Raw genomic sequence first — 19,410 nt, 5'->3', positions numbered from 1 at the left:
TTTTGCAGATTATATGGGAGAGATATATCAGATATTTTGGGCTTCATTTATGGTTTTCAGTTGTAGGTAGATGAGGAAGTTCAGTTTCAACAACTCTAGATTGAAGACTCATTCAGTGGGACAGATATCAAGTTCAGATTGCCATTCTAGAAAGATCTTCTCTCCTATATATCTTCCTTTTCTACTTGTTGTAAGGGTTCCAATTTTTAGGACTTGTGAGACCACAAGGTTGGCTCTAGTTTTTAGAGTTGTGATACCAATTTTCTCAGTGTTTTTTCTATTATGAACATCAGTATTGTATATCTTTTGAAGCATTTTCATATTACACAGTCATTTTTTTTGTATTTTCTAAGTTTTGATATGAAGATGGTGTATTATTTTCAAGTAAATTAATGCAAGAACCTCACCTTTCTTAGTTTCATGTGATTCTCATCTCCTTCTTCTATTATTTGTAATGTTTTGTGTTTGAGAACAAAGAGCTTGAACTCAGTTTCAATCCCTTAAGTTTGTATATCAGAATAGATTTGCTATTGGAACAAAGAGCCAAGTAAATGTTTGTTTATACTGATATGGTTATAGGTTACACCAAAATGATATTATCGTAAGTATGAGAGTTGTTATGAAAATTGATGTCTGTTTGCAAGTCAAATAAATAGATCATATGCCTAAATATATGAGTATATTTTAGGTATCCATCTACATGTTAAGTTTTAATTAATGCACAATGGATAAGCGATTGGTCAACTTGTGGGATACATGTTCTCTGTTGTTGCATACCTGGATGATGTTGAGATACAAATCTTAATCGAATATATTTCCTTTTGTGTTTAAGAGTTAAAAGAGTTTTCCCTCACTTACTTTATTAGGTTCATGTGCTTTGTTATCAGCTATTTCACCCATGAATGCTTGCATAAACATAGAATATTAAGGGATTTTATCTGTTTTCCAGATTCAGTTGTATGCCTTTACACTGGTACCATATAAAGAGTTTGAGGTCCACCCACCTAGGTCCAACAGAGCCTGAAGAAGAAGACGGATTTATCCTTATAGTTGGCCCAAGATTGTAGTCAAGTGCATCCATCATAGGAATTTCCTAACCTTAGACGTATTGGTCTAGTTTCTTGGTTATTTCCAAAACTGTTAAATCAAGAGCCAACACCATCAACATTTTGAATCACACTACGTGATCCATCATCAGGATGAAGAGAAGGACATGCAAAAAAAATTAGGTTGCAGATAATGGATGACCCAAAAGATAAAGGGAATAGGCAAGAAAGATAGCACACACCCCGAGGTTGAAGAATGAAAATAGAATAAATAAAATTAAGAAACATTAAAAAGGGGGAGGTAGATAGAAGGACAGGGGGCCAAAAGGGAACACACCCAAGGACAAACCGGAAAATAATTAGAGGCTAAAAAGGTGCCAGTTGAATAAAGTGAAGAATTTATGAAAATTAACAAGTGGAGAAATAAAAATATAAAAGAAAATAATGAATAAGATATAACTAAGAGAGTGCCAAAAATTTTACATAGATCAAATATAATAAGAATATAAAAGAAACAGTCAAATATACATAAGTAGGAGACATGAAATGGTCAAAGATGATAAATACATCAAAGATGGTCAAATATGGTCAAAGATGATGTATTTATCATCTTTGACCATTTCATGTCTCCTGCTTATGTATATTTGACTATTTCTTTTATATTCTTGTTATATTTCATCTGTGTAAAATTTTAGGCATGCTCTTAGTTATATCTTATTCATTGTTTTCTTTTATATTTTTATTTCTGCACTTGTTAATTTTCACAAATTCTTCACTTTATTCAATTAGCACCTTTCTAGCCTCTAATCATTTTCTAGTTTTTCCTTGGGTGTGTTCCCTTTTGGCCCCTTGTCCTTCTATCTACCTCCCCCTTTTTAATGTTTCTTAATTTTATTTATTCTATTTTCATTCTTCAACCTTGAGGTGTGTGCTATCTTTCTTGCCTATTCCCTTTATCTTTTGGGTCATCCATTATCTACAACCTACTCCTTTTTTGCATCTCTTGCTCTTCATCCTGATGATGGATCATGTAGTGTGATTCAAAAAGTTGATGGTAAAAATCTTAACACAATCAAATCCAGAAACATATCATTATAGTATAATGGATTGTGGAAATTTGTTCTCTTTAATGGAAAATAGATATTGCATATTATAGAAATTTGAATTCTTATTAGTTCACAAAATAGAAAATATCTCCTTGACTCATTGATGGAACCAATAAATTTCTGCTACATATATTAAATTCCAACTACATATTAAAAGATCTTGATGTAGGAGCATCCTAGGTGTAAGTGCAATCTTGCATCACCCAAAAAATATTTTATTTTTAGTCTTTTCTATTTTGATAAGGACTAGTAGACATGGAAATTATTATTTATGGGAACTTTCTATTTTTAGTAAGTTTGTCATACGAGCTCGAAATGTTCTCATTTTCTACAAGAAGGTCCATTTTAGAGTTATAGGCTTAACATAAAAATCTCATTGCTCCAACTTAAGTATTAGAGAAGTTAGTACAGAATTTTGGTGGAAATTTTTTCAGAACAATCATTAGGCTCACCGTTGGAGGCCTTAGAGTTCCCAGGTGAGGTTTGAAAACTTGATGGAAGGGCACTTGTGCCATTTTGAGCCTATAGATCAAGAGCTGGCATTTCTAAAAAGTGTTTATAATAGCCAATCGAAGAAACGGTTTGAGAGTTATGGCCTTCCAAAGTTGGGCTACTGAAATTTCTAAAACAATTTTTCAAAGATGTATTTAGTTGATTCTATATGTATTGGTAGGGTCTATGAGCCATAGGTATTATGTTTGAGCATCTAGAACCTTCTCGGGTGGCATAAAATTGCTTATTTAAGCTGTCCAAACATTGTTTAGGACAACTCTAGGCGATAGTTTGCAACTTGTCTTATAGAATATTGTAATGAAGGCACCCATGGGGGTTAGCATATTGTACTTGTGAATTCTATAATTTTGCATTTGTGGCGCAAATAAGAAGTCCTATTTTTTTCTCGTATTTTTTGATGTTTCTTTGCTTTCTGTTATAAGTTTATGGTTTTAAGAGGAGCACCCTTCATCAAGTGGTATCAGAGTTAGAGTTCTTGAGTGTGGATAGATCACCAACTATGAGGAAATTTACACTAGGACCATGGTTTGGGTTGTGCATGTAGACAGATTGCCGATTGTGAGGTAATTTGCACTAGGGTTTGTGCACAAAGAGAGTGTAGCGAAAGAGATGTGAATGTTACACCTAAGGGTTTTTTGAGACCTCCAAAGAAAAATACAAGTATTGGAAGAAAAAATGTGTAGAGAAATTTTTCCTATAAGAGATGAAAGCAAGGATGAGGATGAAGTAGAAGAAAATGTCAGAGTAGAGACAATTTTAACCCAGAGGAAGAGAGGCTTTTTAGGGCCATCTCCAAGATTAGAAAAAGACCTAATTTTGAAGTTCCCACATTTTTAGGAAATCTTAATCCAAAGGAGTTGATCAATTGGATCAATGAAATGGAGGAGTCCTTTGAGTATGAAGATATTGAAGATCTTGATAGGGTCAAGTTTACGAAAGAAAAATTGAAGGGACATGCAAAGATCTAGTGGCAGGAGGTTTAGTTGGAGTGAAATAGAAAGTGAAAGGACAAAATCACTAGACAAGAATAGATGGTAGCTAAATTGAAGCAAAAATTCATTCTTGTGGATTATGAGCTTGATCTTGTAAAGAAAATTCAAGGGTTGAAGCAAATGGGAAAAAAATTTCACAAGTATGCCGAAGAGTTCTACTAAGTTCTTATTAGAACCATCCATGTAGAAGCTGATAAGGAGAAAGTTGCATGTTATCTTAATGGACTAAGGCCAAGCATTCAAGATGAGCTGAGTCTAGTTTGAATGAATATTATTTAGGAGGCATACCAATTTTCCCTAAGAGTTAAGGAGAATCTGAGTAAGAAGTTTGACAATAAGAATAGTGGAAGAGGTCATGGTGGAAGATTTGGTGGACAATCTTATGATGGTCATAATGATGATCAAAAGAATAAGGATGAGGCTAGAAGTAGCAACCAAAACTAGAGGGGAAACAATTCCAATAATTTCCATGATCAAAATAATAGAGATCAAAGAAGAAGAGGTAGAGGACAAAGATTTGAAAGAGGAGGCTTTTGTGGGAAATTTTTTCACCATGGAGAAGAAGAGCATAGAGAATTTGAATGTACCCAGCACTAAGGAATGATAGATCAAAAAATAGAAGGCTAGGCTAGAGCTGCACATGTTGATGAACATGCTAGACCTCACATTCTAAAGATGTTGAAAGAGGAGAAGTCGTAGTTAACCAAAGAGTCCTGCTAAGTGGTGAGAATGAACCTGAGCAAAGAAGGAGCATGTTTTGCACAAGGTGCAAATGTGAAGATAAGTGTTGTGATGTGATCATTGATGGTGGAAATATTGAAAATATAGTGTCAAAAGTGATGGTCACCAAGTTTGATCTAAAGAGAAAGAAACACCCATGTCCATACTATATTTCTTAGATGCAAGAGAACCATAAGGTCATGGTCAATGAGCAGTGCTAAGTGAAGTTCAAGATTGGAAGTTACCAGGACAAGGTTCTTTGTGATATCATACCTATGGACATATGTCATATGTTGCTAGGTAGGCCATGATAGTTTAACAGGCATGTTGTACATGATGGGTGAGAAAATACCTACACTCTAACCAAAGATGGAGTGAAACATAAGTTGAATCCATTGAAGGAGAAAGAAGAAAAGGTATGTAGTGCTTCCAGAATATATTTTATTGATCGAAAAGAGTTTCTTAAAGGTATGAAGCATAAGCATATGTGTTTTGATATAATTTCTAAAGATAGTAAAGAAGAAGTAGAGGAGGTACCTGTAGAAGTTGTAGATATGTTGCAAGGATTTTCTGGTATTGTATCAGAGGTATGTGCAGGATCATGGTGTGCCAAAAAGTGGCGATGTGAAAAAAAAAGAGTTTGAAGACGCCTAAAAGCGCTTCAAAATCCGCTCTGACTTTTTTTTACCTATCCAGAAACCCAACCTAGAAGGTTAAGCCGAGCCTTATCAGATATCCGATATCATATCAGATATCTGATTTTAAATCCAATATCCGACTAATAATTAAAATCATATAATAATATGATATATTATTTAATATTATTATTATTGATATAAAATAATAATAATAATATTAAATAATATATCATACTATTATATTATAATATTATAATTATAATTATTATTATACTATAATATAATAATATTATTATAATTATTATTATACTATAATATAATAATAATATTATTATAATTATTATTATACTATAATATAATAATATTATTATTATAATAATTATTATACTATAATATAATAATATTATTATAATAATAATTATTATACTATAATATAATAATAATATTATTATTATATTATAATCGTATAATATTATACTATAATAATAATATTATAATAACATATTATATTATAATAATATAATATAATATTTCATATATTATAATATATAGTAATGTAATATAATATATATATAATATAATATAATAATAAAAAGTAATATCTTATAATATAATATATAATTAAAAAGTATAATATATTATAAATTATAATAATATTTTATATTATAATATATAGTAAATTAATATAATAAATATAAAATATATAAAATGTAATATATATGTTATATTATATATATTATAATATCGGATATCCGATATAATATCGGATATCTGATACCTGTGCATGGATTAAACACAAAATCACAGACCCGCAGCCCTTATTTTCACGCGAATTTGGGCCAGTCAGATCGGATATCAAATAATAAATCTGATATCAGATAGCAAATCGGATATCAGATATCAGGTATTTCCCCCCCCCCCCCCCCCCTGACTCATTTTTAACCTAAATTTAATAGATTTTAACAAGATTTTGTTTGTTTTAGTTGAATCTAGGGTTTTTTTGACAAAAATGGTTAAAATTTAGATTTTTTTTTAATATATATTACATTTTGCAATTCAATAGAAATGGCTGATCAAAATGATGACACTGAGGCAGGGAATAATATTCCTCGCAACCCACCACCAAACGATCCAATATCCCCACAAAACTGTCCACCAAATGATCCTCTACCTCCTCAAAACCCTCCTCGAATTGAGGATTTGATAAATGAAAATCTCACTGAGTTGAGAGGTTTGCATAGAACATACAATAATGTACATGCACTGGCTCCTATGTTATCCACGTTAAACACCATAGTGGATAACATTGAAACTCTTACAAACCAACAAAATGCCGCTCTTCGTTGGCGTGATGAAATGCACCAGATGTTTGATGATGTTTTGGATTATGATGAGGTCGCGGCCCTCAACATAACCAAAGACAATTTGGCAAGCCTTTTTGCTAACCCAAAAACGGGTATACCAGTTGCCCCAAAAAAAACAAAACTATCGATTAAATGGTGCACAAATGACGCCATACGTGCAAATTTTTGGGACCGTTGGTGGATGGTCTTTGATATCCCTCCACATGGAAATTTAGACATACCATTTTATTTCCTTAAAAAATTATATGCAGAATTTGTGTTGAAACTTAAAGTGAACTATTGGAGCATGAAGCCCAACATGGGCTTAGGACTAGGAGCTCCTCAGGATAGACCCTCTTCCTAGCGGAAGAAACTTGGGACTTTTGTCCCCCCCCCTGATATCTCCCCCCCTCCTCGAGTGCAGCATCCAGATATTATGGCAGAGGCTAACTCTCAGACCATCAGAGCCATTCATAGGCTGAGTAGCCTAATGATATCTCAGGCTAGGTCAGTCTTGCCTCCTCGTGTTGATGATGTTGGTGCCAGTTCATCATCGGCTAGCTCATCACATGTTTGTGTGCCTCACACTTGCATTACATGCAAGAATATTTGCCTAGGTCCCATAGGTGATCTTCCTGAGTATCATTTTGTATTAGACGAGGATACACCAGACGCACGTGCAGAGGCTACAGACCCTGATGCGAGAGAGGAGGGGAATGTAGAGGCATGGACTCCTTCGGTGTCGGTACGTGTATACATTTTTTTGTTATGACATATGTGATTTAAAGTTAATTTTTATAATAGATTAATTTTAATTTTTAAGCCATACTGACTTTTACATGTATGTGATCTTCATTCATGTTTAGTTGATGACCGAGGAGGAGCTCAGACAGATAGATGATGCTACACTCTCGGCCATTTCATTTGGCCTTGAGACATCTACGGTACATTATGTTGTGTTTGCATTTCTTTTTTCTATTTGATATTGTAGCATATATGGTTGCTAATCTTTCTTTTATCTTGTAGATACCACCTGCCCCGGGGGGACAAAGTGCGGGGGGTGAGCCAACATGCATTGACAAAGGAAAGGTAATTAGATGTTTTCTAATTGATTAAATATTGATGCATTCTTGTAAAATGTTTGTGGTAATCTCATTTAATTACATTATTTATTGTATATAGGGTGTGGCTACTGGCGATGAGCCTGTACAGATTCGGCATCCTAGATCATCAGGGATTTTCATTCGCACAGAGAGCCCCATTGTATGTATAAGTATCATTTATTTTTTATTTTTTTAATTGATGTAGAGGAAAGTATGATTGTTTTTCTATACAATTTCTATGATTTTTTCCGTACCAATAATGATTCATGTCTTGCATATGTTCATTACAACTTAAATAGGCTTATATGCACCTGTCCAACCAACCAAGTTGGTTACAAAGGTTTATTTAATCAAACAAATACCAAATTACTACTTTCCCTCCAAAACTAATATGACCGTTTGAATTTGAAATTCAAAATTCAAACTATAGTTTTTATGCATTCCCTAACTTTCTAAACTATTCCATTGACTCAAAATTGGTCATATGGATTTATTAAATGCAACTAAGTAAATTTCCAGAAAATTGAAGTTTTTATTATTTTTTCTCCAAACCACCATACACTCTGATCTCCCCCTTTCAACTGAGATCACATATGACATATATAAAGGTCTACATGACCGTTGGAACAACCATATAGGCGTTCCCAACCATAAAACAAACAAACAACCACTTTTTGCTAATACTGTTTAGACTCTAAATACCCTATTCTAAGGCCTTTTGGTCCCATGGAGTCACTTGGTTTATAACCACACCAAAATGCTTGTGGGCCTTACATGTGCCTTTATTACAAAACATAGACCAACTTGTAAAATATGGACCAAACCTTTATTCCAACTTCCTAATCTACTTGAATCCTCGCTTTCATGGAGTGGCAAGGTGTCTGGCAACAGAGATACTTGTTCCCCCCTGCCACATAGGTTAGGTGCCCTGCACCACCTTTCCTCTCTCTCATTCTGAACACTAGTCCACCAAGTGAGTGATGTTCCTCTCAGTCTTGTTGTTGCTACTTTTACCTTCTTATCTGCCTCTATGTCTTCAAGATCAAAGTAGTTCTCAAGGGCCTCTATCCACCCTAGCACTTCTTCACTATCCATTTTACCCTGGTATATTGGAAAATCAATATGGTTCTTCCCACCATTACCTTGTACTGCCTTAATGATTCTCATAAATCTCCTTTCTTCAGGATCATCTGTTGTCTCATGCTCTTGCCTTGCATTACCAACCTCTTCTTCTTCATGGTTCTCTCCATGATTTCTTCCTCTAACCTCTTCTCCTCTAGGTTCTTGCCTTTCCTTTTCTAAGGATTCTATCCTTGCAATAAGCTTCAGCCTCTCTCTTCTCATCTGTCTTTCTTCCCTCACTCTAGATGCTTCAAGTTCTCTCCTCTCTCTTTTCTCTTTTGCCAACTCTTCTCTCAATTCTTCAAGTTCTCTAGCCATTTGATTTTTAGGAGGCATTTTCACAACAAGTTATCTTCCTTCCCAAGGGCCAACTCACTGATTCTCTTTCTTTCCTCACCAAGAAATCTCTGGACACCACTTATGTACCTTTCAACTCTGGGACACACAAGGAGGAATTAGACACACCAAGGCTTCAACAAAGGGACCAACACACTAAGGATTTTCAAGATTATAGGTCTTGGTCACACTCCTAAACACCCAAACTTCAAAACCCTCCTTAAAATGGCTTAAAAACCAGGGCCTGCTTGTTCAAACCCCAAAACTCAATTCTAGAACGTTTTGACTTGTCTAATGACAAGATATGATCATGACAACCTACATGAACCTATCAAATGACACATCTACCATATGAAATCCTAAAATCCTATCTCATGCCCAATTACAACTTTCTTCCACATATGAGTCCAACATTATAACTTTGTATGCTTCCATGAGCCATAATTGGTGCAAGGATTGCCCAATTGACTTCAAGAGATGTTCCATGACCTCTGTAATGCCTTGGATCTTCAATGTTCCCTTGATGAGAATGGGATGCTCTTGCATCACTTATCTTCATAAATAAATTCAAAGCTAATTTCTGTGATATTAACAACTACTATTTTGTATCTCATAGGAGACTCCTAGTGCACATGAGGTTCGACGGGACAGTTATGTAGATTTGATGACGCAGCCACTCACTCCTGAGGAGGAGCCTACAATAGTAAGTTGTAGTTTGAATTCATGATTAAATATGTTATAAATTTATCATGCTATGAATTATAATGTTATATTTTAAATTGTAGATTCATTTGACAAAGGTATTTGAACATATACAGCCCACAATCACAGAGGTACCAGCATTGCCGAGGGCATACGAGAGGACTCCTGACCGGCGTAGGAGGTCGACGAGAGAGGTATTTATTATGAAATTTTGATAGTATTAATCTCCAATACGGAAAAGATCATTATGCATTTGAGTAATTCAATGTTAGATACGTAGAATCATATAAATTTAGTAGTCTAACTTTAGGTTTTCCTTTTTTGTTTATGTAGGAGGCATCCGATCCACCTAGTGCAGCGAAGAGGCTGCATTTTGATCATCCACCAGCACCCTAGGATAGTATAGTTTTCGTAGGATGCATCATGAGACATTTTGAGATGGCATATGCCACATTGTATATAGAAACATTGATATTATACACATTCTGATGGCAGGATCAGCCACATTTTGTATATGGATCTATGTATTTTGATATATATATATTTGAGTACTTTGTCTATGGATACATGATCTTCACAATAATGGCATTTCTTTCCAAATTTTTATTAAGAGCATTTGAAAAGATTCTTCACAATAATGGCATTTCTTTCCAACTTTTTATTGACATGAATTTTCAATTTGGAAAGCATAGGTCTCATCTTTTGCATCTTTAATAAGTGCATGAAAAGCTGACATTGCTCTACCACTGTCTTGTTGCCGAAAAACATCTGATATAGTCTTGAAGCCCATAACCGAATGGTTCTTTCTGATTTTTTTCCTTCCAAACTAGTCATAATCATTTCATCAATTTCAATTATCCATTTTGGTGTTTTAGAACCTTCATGTCGATTATAATTAGGAGATATGTAAGGTTCTTGTGCATTAAGTTCCTGTGCATTGTCATCTTCGACATGGTCAATTATGCAATTTGGATTATGACTTGGTGGCATTTCTTCTTCAAAATTTTCAATCTCTACATTTTCAATTTCTGCATTATCATTTTCAATAGGTACATTTTCATTCCCCAACTGTACATTTTCATTATCTGACTCTATGATTTCACCTTCTATTAATTCATCGTCAACTTGATTGATATTTAGCATACCTTGTCTTTTTTCTTCGGTGTTTCATTTTGTCCTTTTCCCTATATGCTGCAATGTCTTCATTGGATATCTTCCTTTTACATTTATTCTTTCGACGACTGCTGCTCCCCTTTCAGATGACAAATTCGAACACCTAAGGTTATATTTTTGAATTCTTTTCGATTGGTTGGGCCCCAAAACATGACTTTTTACAAATCCCGTGAAAAAAGAGGTAAAAAAGTAATGTTGTCGGGTCTGTAGGGACAGTCAAATATTTGAAATTGATGCCAGTATAATCGGATATCCAATAATGGATCGGATATCCGATATAGGAAAAGGACTTTTGGGGGGAAAACTTGCTAAGGTTTCCCTCCTTTGCCACAATAATATTAATATTATGAAAATATTTGTAGGGAAACGACTTTAATTTATAACTAAGTTAATAGTATATTAGTATTAGTATAAAATATCAATAATATTAATATAAAATAGTATTAATATACCTATAGTATCAATATTATTATTATACCTATAATAGTATTAATATTATTAATATAGATATAATAGTGTAAATATATAGTGTTTATTTATATTAAGCTACAATATATAGTATTAATATATATTATTATTATAGCTATAATAGTATTATTATTATTACTATAAATATAATAATATTAATATTTAGTGTTTATTTATATTATAATTATTATCCTAAAATAGTATAAATAGTATATCCTAAAATATTAAGTTATATATACTAAAATATTACGTTATTATATAGATATATTAATAACATATATATTAATATAATAATATTTATAATATATATTATATTTAATAAAAATATTACGTTGTTATATATATATATTATAATATTATACATATTAATATAATAATATATAATACAAAGAGGGTCGTCATTTAATGGGTCAAAGGGGTGACCTATGACCCCCTTTGACCCATATGAATGACTCGACTATGTCCCTAGGGGTCCTAGGACCCCTAGGGACATACGTCGTCGTTTAATGGATCAAAGGGGGTCATAGGGTGACCTTTCACTCATATGAATGATTCAAATATGTCCCTAGGGGTCCTAGGACCCCTAGGGACATATGTCGTCATTTAATGGGTCAAAGAGCGTCATAGGTCACACTATGACCCCCTTTGACCCATATTACCCATTCGAATATGTCGCTTGGGGTCCAAGGAACCCTAGGGATATATGTCATCGTTTAATGGGTCAAATAGGGTCATAGGTCACCCTATGACCCCCTTTGACCCATAATACCCATTCGAATATGTCCCTAGGGGTCCTAGGACCCCTAGAGACATATGTCGTCGTTTAATGGGTCAAAGGCGGTCATAGGGTGGATATATGTCATCGTTTAATGGGTCAAATAGGGTCATAGGTGACCCTATGACCCCCTTTGACCCATAATACCCATTCGAATATGTCCCTAGGGGTACTAGGACCCCTAGACACATATGTCATCATTTAATGGGTCAAATGGGGTCATAGGTCACCCTATGACCCCCTTTGACCCATATTACCCATTCGAATATGTCCCTAGGGGTCCTACGACCCCTAGCGACATATCGCGTCGTTTAATGGGTCAGAGAGGGTCATAGGTCACCCTATGACCCCCTTTGACCCATATTACCCATTCGAATATGTCCCTAGGGGTCCTAGGACCCCTAGAGACATATGTCATCGTTTAATGGGTCAAAGGGGGTCATAGGTCACCCTATGACCCCCTTTGACCTATATGTACGATTCGAATATGTCCCTAGGGGTCCTAGGACCCCTAGGGACATATGTCATCGTTTAATGGGTCAAAGGGGGTCATAGGTCACCCTATGACCCCCTTTGACCCATATGAACGATTCGAATATGTCCCTAGGGGTCCGAGGACCCCTAGTGACATATGTCATCGTTTAATGGGTCAAAAAGGGTCATAGGTCACCCTATGACCCTCTTTGACCCATATGAACGATTCGAATATGTCCCTAGGGGTCTGAGGACCCCTAAGGACATATGTCATCGTTTAATGGGTCAAAGAGGGTCATAGGTTACCCTATGACCCCATTTGACCCATATTACCCATTCGAATATGTCCCTAGGGGTCCTAGGGACATATGTCATCGTTTAATGGGTCAAAGGGGGTCATAGGTCACCCTATGACCCCCTTTGACCCATATGAACAATTCGAATATGTCCCTAGGGGCCAAGGACCCCTAGAGAAATATGTCATCATTTAATGAGTCAGAGAGGGTCATAGGTCACCTTATGACCCCCTTTGACCCATATTACCCATTCGAATAGGTCCCTAGGGGTCCTAGGACCCCTAGAGACATATATCGCCATTTAATGGGTCAAAGAATGTCATAGGTCACCCTATGACCCCCTTTGACCCATATGAACGATTGGAATATGTCCCTAGGGGTCCTAGGACCCCTAGGGACATATGTCATCGTTTAATGGGTCAAAGAGGGTCATAGGTCACCCTATGACCCCCTTTGACCCATATTACCCATTCGAATATGTCCCTAGAGGTCCTAGGACCCCTAGGGACATATGTTGTCGTTTAATGGGTCAAAGGGGGTCATAGGTCACCCTATGACCCCCTTTGACCCATATGAATGATTCGACTATGTCCCTGGGGGTCCTAGGACCCCTAGGGACATATGTCGTCATTTATCGGGTCAAAGGGGGTCATAAGTCACCCTATGACCCCCTTTGACCCATATGAACGATTTGACTATGTCCCTAGGGGTCCTAGGACCCCTAGGGACATATGTCATCATTTAATGGGTCAAAGAGGGTCATAGGTCACCCTATGACCCCCTTTGACCCATAATACCCATTCGAATATGTCCCTAGGGGTCCTAGGACCCCTAGAGACATATGTCATCATTTAATGGGTCAAAGGGGGTCATAAGTCACCCTATAACCCCCTTTGACCGATATGAACGATTCGGCTATGTCCTTGGGGGTCCTAGGGACATATGTCGTCATTTAATGGGTCAAAGGGACCCCCTTTGACCCATTAAAGGACGACATATGTCTCTAGGGGTCCTAGGACCCCTAGAGACATATATCGTCGTTTAATGGGTCAAAGAGGGTTATAGGTCACCCTATGACCCCCTTTGACTCTTATATATTAATAATATACATATTAATAATATACATATATATTAATAATATACATATCAATTTAATAATATATATATATATATACATATACATATTACATTATTATATTTAATGAAAATATTACGTTATTATATAAATATATTAATAACATACATATTAATATAATAATATTTATAATATATATTATATTTAATAAAAATATTACGTTGTTATATAAATATTATATTATTATACATATTAATATAATAATATATAATACATATTACATTTAATGAAAATATTATGTTATTGTATATATTAATAACATACATATTAATATAATAATATATAATATGTATTTTATATATATATAAATTACGTTATTATATTTAGTAAAAATAGTAATAATATATATTATATTTATAGATTGTAATAAGATTAACATAAGATATTATTATATATTACTAGATTATATCTTGTATGTTTACATTACGTTATTATATATATATAATATATTAAAATATGCCTTTACATATTAATATAAGTGAAATAATTTAAAAATAAAAAATTAGAACGTTTAAATCGAATTTCCCTCCAAAATTTGAAGATTTTTGGAATTTGACTACCGAGCCATATCGGATATCTGATGTCAAATCGGATATCCGATCAGGCTTGATATTTACCAAGCTTGCCCGGTCAACCCCAAAGACGTGTTTATAGAGAGTTTTAGTGATACTAAGACTTCGGGTAGCTGTCTGACAATGTTATTTTGATCGAAATTGAATGAAACGAAATGAGTTTTTTAATATCGCTCTCTAGATTCCATCAATATAATTTCTGTCAAATTCTGAGTTCGATAAGTATTTATTAGTTAATTATCAATGAAGATTATTGTAAAGTGCTAATTGACATACTGAATGAAAAATAGCTATAACTTTCAAACGGTATAACATTTTTTAAATCTAAAAGTTGTGTCACATTCTATACTTCGCCTAGTATGTAAATGCCTTTTGGGATAACCAATGCATCGAGCACTTTCTTGAGGCTCATGAATGAGTTACTAAAGGAGTTTCTAGGCAAGTTTTTCAATGTTTACCTAGATGATCTATTGATCCTTAGTAAGAAATTGGAGAAGCATTTGATTCATATTCACAAGGTGTTTGATAAGTTGAGGGAAGAAAAGTTGTTGAAAGCCTAAAGAAGTGTAGTTTTCTAAAGGAGTTGGTGTACCTAGCATTTATAGTCTCATTAGAAGGTCTAAAAATGGATCCAGAAAAAATGAAGGCTATCCTTGAATGGCCTACTCCAAGGAGTGCAACCAAGGTAAGATATTTTCATGGAGTGGCTAGTTTTTTATAGAAATTTCATAAGAGGTTTTAGCAATATTTGTGGACCCCTCACTAAAATAATGAGGGGATAAGAAAGAATTTAAGTGGATTGTAGAAGTAGATAAGATTTTTTATCTTTTGAAATAGAAAGTTACTGAGTAGCCTATTTTAGCACTTCCAGATTTTAACAAGGTGTTTCAAGTAGACTGTTATGCTAATGGTACTACAATAGAAGTTGTTTTGAGCCAAGAAGGTAGATATGTTATTTATTTCAATGAGAAGTTGAATGATGCAAAAAGAAATTATTATGTTTATGATCAAGAATTTTATGCTATAGTTCAAGCATTGAAGAAGTGGAGACACTATCTTCTTCCTAAGGAGTTTGTTCTATATACTAATCATCAAGCTTTGCAATATTTCAACAATCAAGGAAGATTGAACCAAAGCCATTTGAAGTGGGTTGAGTTTTTGCAGATTTATACTCTTTTTTTTGAAACACAAGAGTGGGAAGTCTAACAAAGTTGCAAATGCTCTTAGTAGAAAACAACTTTTGCTAACAAAAATGTAGATAGAGGTGGATTGGTTCAAGGAACTCAATACTTTGCATCTAGGTGATCCTAATTTTGGTGAAGCATGGAAGGCTTGTATAGAACCTATTACACTTGACAAGGCAAAGTGGTTGGATTTCATGATCCGGGATAATATGTTGTTCAAAAGAAGCCAGTTGTTCATTCCTAGAAGTTCAATGAGAGAGAATCTCACCAAGGAGAAGCATAGTGGAGGACTGGCTGGACATTTTGGTAAAGATAAGACCATAGCTTTGGTTGTTGAGAATTATTACTGGCCAATGGTGCAACAAGATGTGAAGAAGTTTGCACAAAGTTGCAGAGTTTGTCAGATGATGAAAGGAGTGAAACAAAATACAGGGTTATATCAACCATTACATGTACTAGAGAAGCCATGGGATGATGTTAGCATGGATTTTGTTCTTGGATTACCAAGGACACAACACAACCATGATCCTATTTTTGTGGTGGTTGACAGGTTTTCAAAGATGGCACATTTTATTCCTTGCAAGAAGACTAGTGATGTTGTTCATGTAGCAGAATTGTTTTTCAGAAAAGTGGTGAGACTACATGGTCTACCTAAGAGTGTAGTTTTAGATCAAGATACAAAATTTGTTAGGTATTTATGGTGTACATTATGGAAGAAATTGAAGACATATTTGAAATTTAGTTCATCGCATCATCCACAGGCTGATGGATAGACAGAAGTTGTGAGTCATAGTTTGGGAAACTTGTTGAGATACTTGGTTGGAGATAAACCAAAGGGATGAGCTATGATTTTACCACGGGTGGACTTTGCATATAATAATTTTCTCAATAAGAGTACTAGTAAATCACCATTCTCGATTGTATATGGAAGTAGTCCTAGAAATACTTCTGAATTGAGGCAGTTGGATAAAGGCAAGATAAGTAGTGTTGAAGTAGAAAATTTTGCTGAATATTTGAAGAACATCCATGAGGAGATGAGGAAGAAAATCATAAAGATGAATACATAGTATAAGGCTAAGGTAGATGTGAAAAAAAGATATAAGAAATTTTAGATTGGAGATGAAGTCATGGTTCATGTGAGAAGGGAGCATTTTTCAGTCGGTACATATAATAAGTTGAAGATGAAGAAGTTTTGACAATGCAAGATAGTGAAAAGGCATGATTCTAAAAATGCATATGAAGTGGAGTTGCCTATTGAATTGAATATTTCACTAGTATTTGATATTTTAGATTTGATAGAGTATTATGAAAGAGGTGATGAAGATGAATTTGTAGAAGCGCAGTGGAGTATTCTAGTAGCTAGTTTAGCTAAAAAGCAAATTGAGGAGATACTAGACAATTGTGTTGGAAAAAGTACTATGAACAGAACTTATGAGGAATATTGAGTCAAATGGAAAGGGAGGCTAGTTGAGAATTCATCATTTTTAGCAAAGGAGGAGATTAACTATCTTGGCTTTCCTCTAAACACCAGAGACATGACAGGGTCACTTCTCAAATTACCTTGGGTGTTTGATACAGGAGCATCTTGGATATAAGAGCAATCTTGCATCACCCAAAAATATTTTATTTTCAGTCTTTTCAATTTTAATAAGGACTAGTATACAAGATGGTTACTATTTATGGGGACTTGCTATTTTTAGTAAGTTTGTCATACAAGCTCGAAATGTTCTCATTTTATACAAGAAGGTTCAGTTTAGAGTTATTAGCCTACCATGAAAATCTCATTGCTCCAACTTAAGTATCAGAGAAGTTATTGCAGATTTTCAATGGAAAAATTTGTAGAAAAATCTTTCGGCTCACTGTTGGAGGCCTTAGAGTGCCTGGATGAGGTCCCAAAACTCAAAGGAAGGACACTTGCACTATTTCGAGCCTATAGATTAGGAGCCGACATTTTTGAAAAGTGGTTACAATGGCCAATTGGAGCAACGATTTGAGAGTTATGGCCTTCTAAAGTTGGACTACCAAAAATTCTAAAATAATTTGTCAAAGATGTATTTAGCCAACTCTATATGTATTGTTAAGGTCTGTATGCCCTAGGTATTAAGTTTGAGCATCTAGAACCTTCCCAGGTAGCATAAAACTACCTATTTAAGAAAGGCCCTAACATTGTCTAGGACAGCTCTAGGTGATAGTTCACAACTTGTTTAGTAGATTATCGTAATGAAGGCAGCCATGTGGGTTAGCATATTGTACTTATGAATTCTATAATTTTGCATTTGCAGCGCAAGTAAGAAGTCCATATTTTGTTCTCACATTTGATGTTGTTTCATTATTTTTTATTATGAGCTTATGGTTTTAAGAGGAGCACCCTTCATCAGATCAATTAAAAATTTTTTAGAAAAAATATTTCATTCACTAAGAAGAAGTATTTCATTCATTGAGCAATTAAAACTTTTTTAAAAAATTGAAAAATGACTATGTGCATTGTATTAGCTTGCATGATTACATCTAAATAGATATTCATAAAAATAAATTAAAAAATTTATATAAATGTACACACTATTTGAATAGGAACATATAAAAGTGGAACAATCTGATTATTAAAATTACAATGAAAGGAATAGGTAGTGCTACGCGAAATAGTGAAAGAGGTTGTGATTTAAGAAGCAAAATTGAGGAGACTAGTAAGGAAGATTACACCAATATGATCTAGAAAGCATTACAAATGAAAAATAGATAATGAGTTGTGCTTACTAATGGAGGGAACAGCTATAATCCATATTAAGTTGCATGGTAAAATAGATGTATAGAGCACTCTGGTGGTGAAGAATGTTTTTTTTTTTTTTTTGCTCTATTGAATCCTTTAATGAAAATGTAAACAAAATTTTTGCACTAAAAAGATGACTCTTTAATGATGGAGGGAATTTAACATTACGACAATGTTGGAAACCTAAAAGCTAATTTTAAGATCAATGAAAAATTAAATATTATATCTTTTACAAGGTAAATTAAATATCAATGTAAAAATATAACAAAGAAAACCTATTCGCTCAAATTTGTCAAGTTCCCTAGTATTTGACCGATTTTAAAATTGTTACATTATTATTTTTTAAATATTAAAATGAATGGTGAGCTTTGAATTTTTGTAACAAGATTTAATGGTAGGGAAAATGAGGTGCATAAACTTTCTCCCATTGTAGTGCACAAAATTGAAGTTTATAAACTTGCTTTCATCGTAGTTTTCAGCTCTGGACTTTATTTTTTTGGTTAAACTTTTTTTCCACTATATTATTATTATTATCATCTTGTAATCTGAATATTCATATGAAATAGTATAAAGAAATATTCCCCAAACTGTGAAAACCTAGGAAAGCAAAAATAGATGAGATCTAATGATAATTGGTCTATTAGTCTACAGAAATTTCCAATGACATATATTTCGATGTCGATTAGTCTACAGAAATTTTAATGTTGGCATGTGCTTCGCAAGGACATACATTCTAATTAAATCATATGAATTTTTGTCACTTGGCAGAAACTACATAGCAAGGTGGAGGAAGATCTACATATTTCCATTTTATCTATTTGCCTGTCCATGAGACACAACACATTATAACTTGTAGAAAAACTTCAAAAAAGGTAGTCGTGCCAACACAACACATTATGTTTGTTAGCTTTATCTTTCTAAGATTTTCTTTTGATACTGAATGAT

This window comes from Cupressus sempervirens, chromosome 5 (assembly GCF_028749045.1).
Source record: "Cupressus sempervirens isolate cs-2001-9-10 chromosome 5, ASM2874904v1, whole genome shotgun sequence".
Classification (NCBI taxonomy): domain Eukaryota; kingdom Viridiplantae; phylum Streptophyta; class Pinopsida; order Cupressales; family Cupressaceae; genus Cupressus; species Cupressus sempervirens.
The sequence above is the reverse complement of the archived record's forward strand: the minus strand, read 5'-3'. Positions refer to the sequence as shown.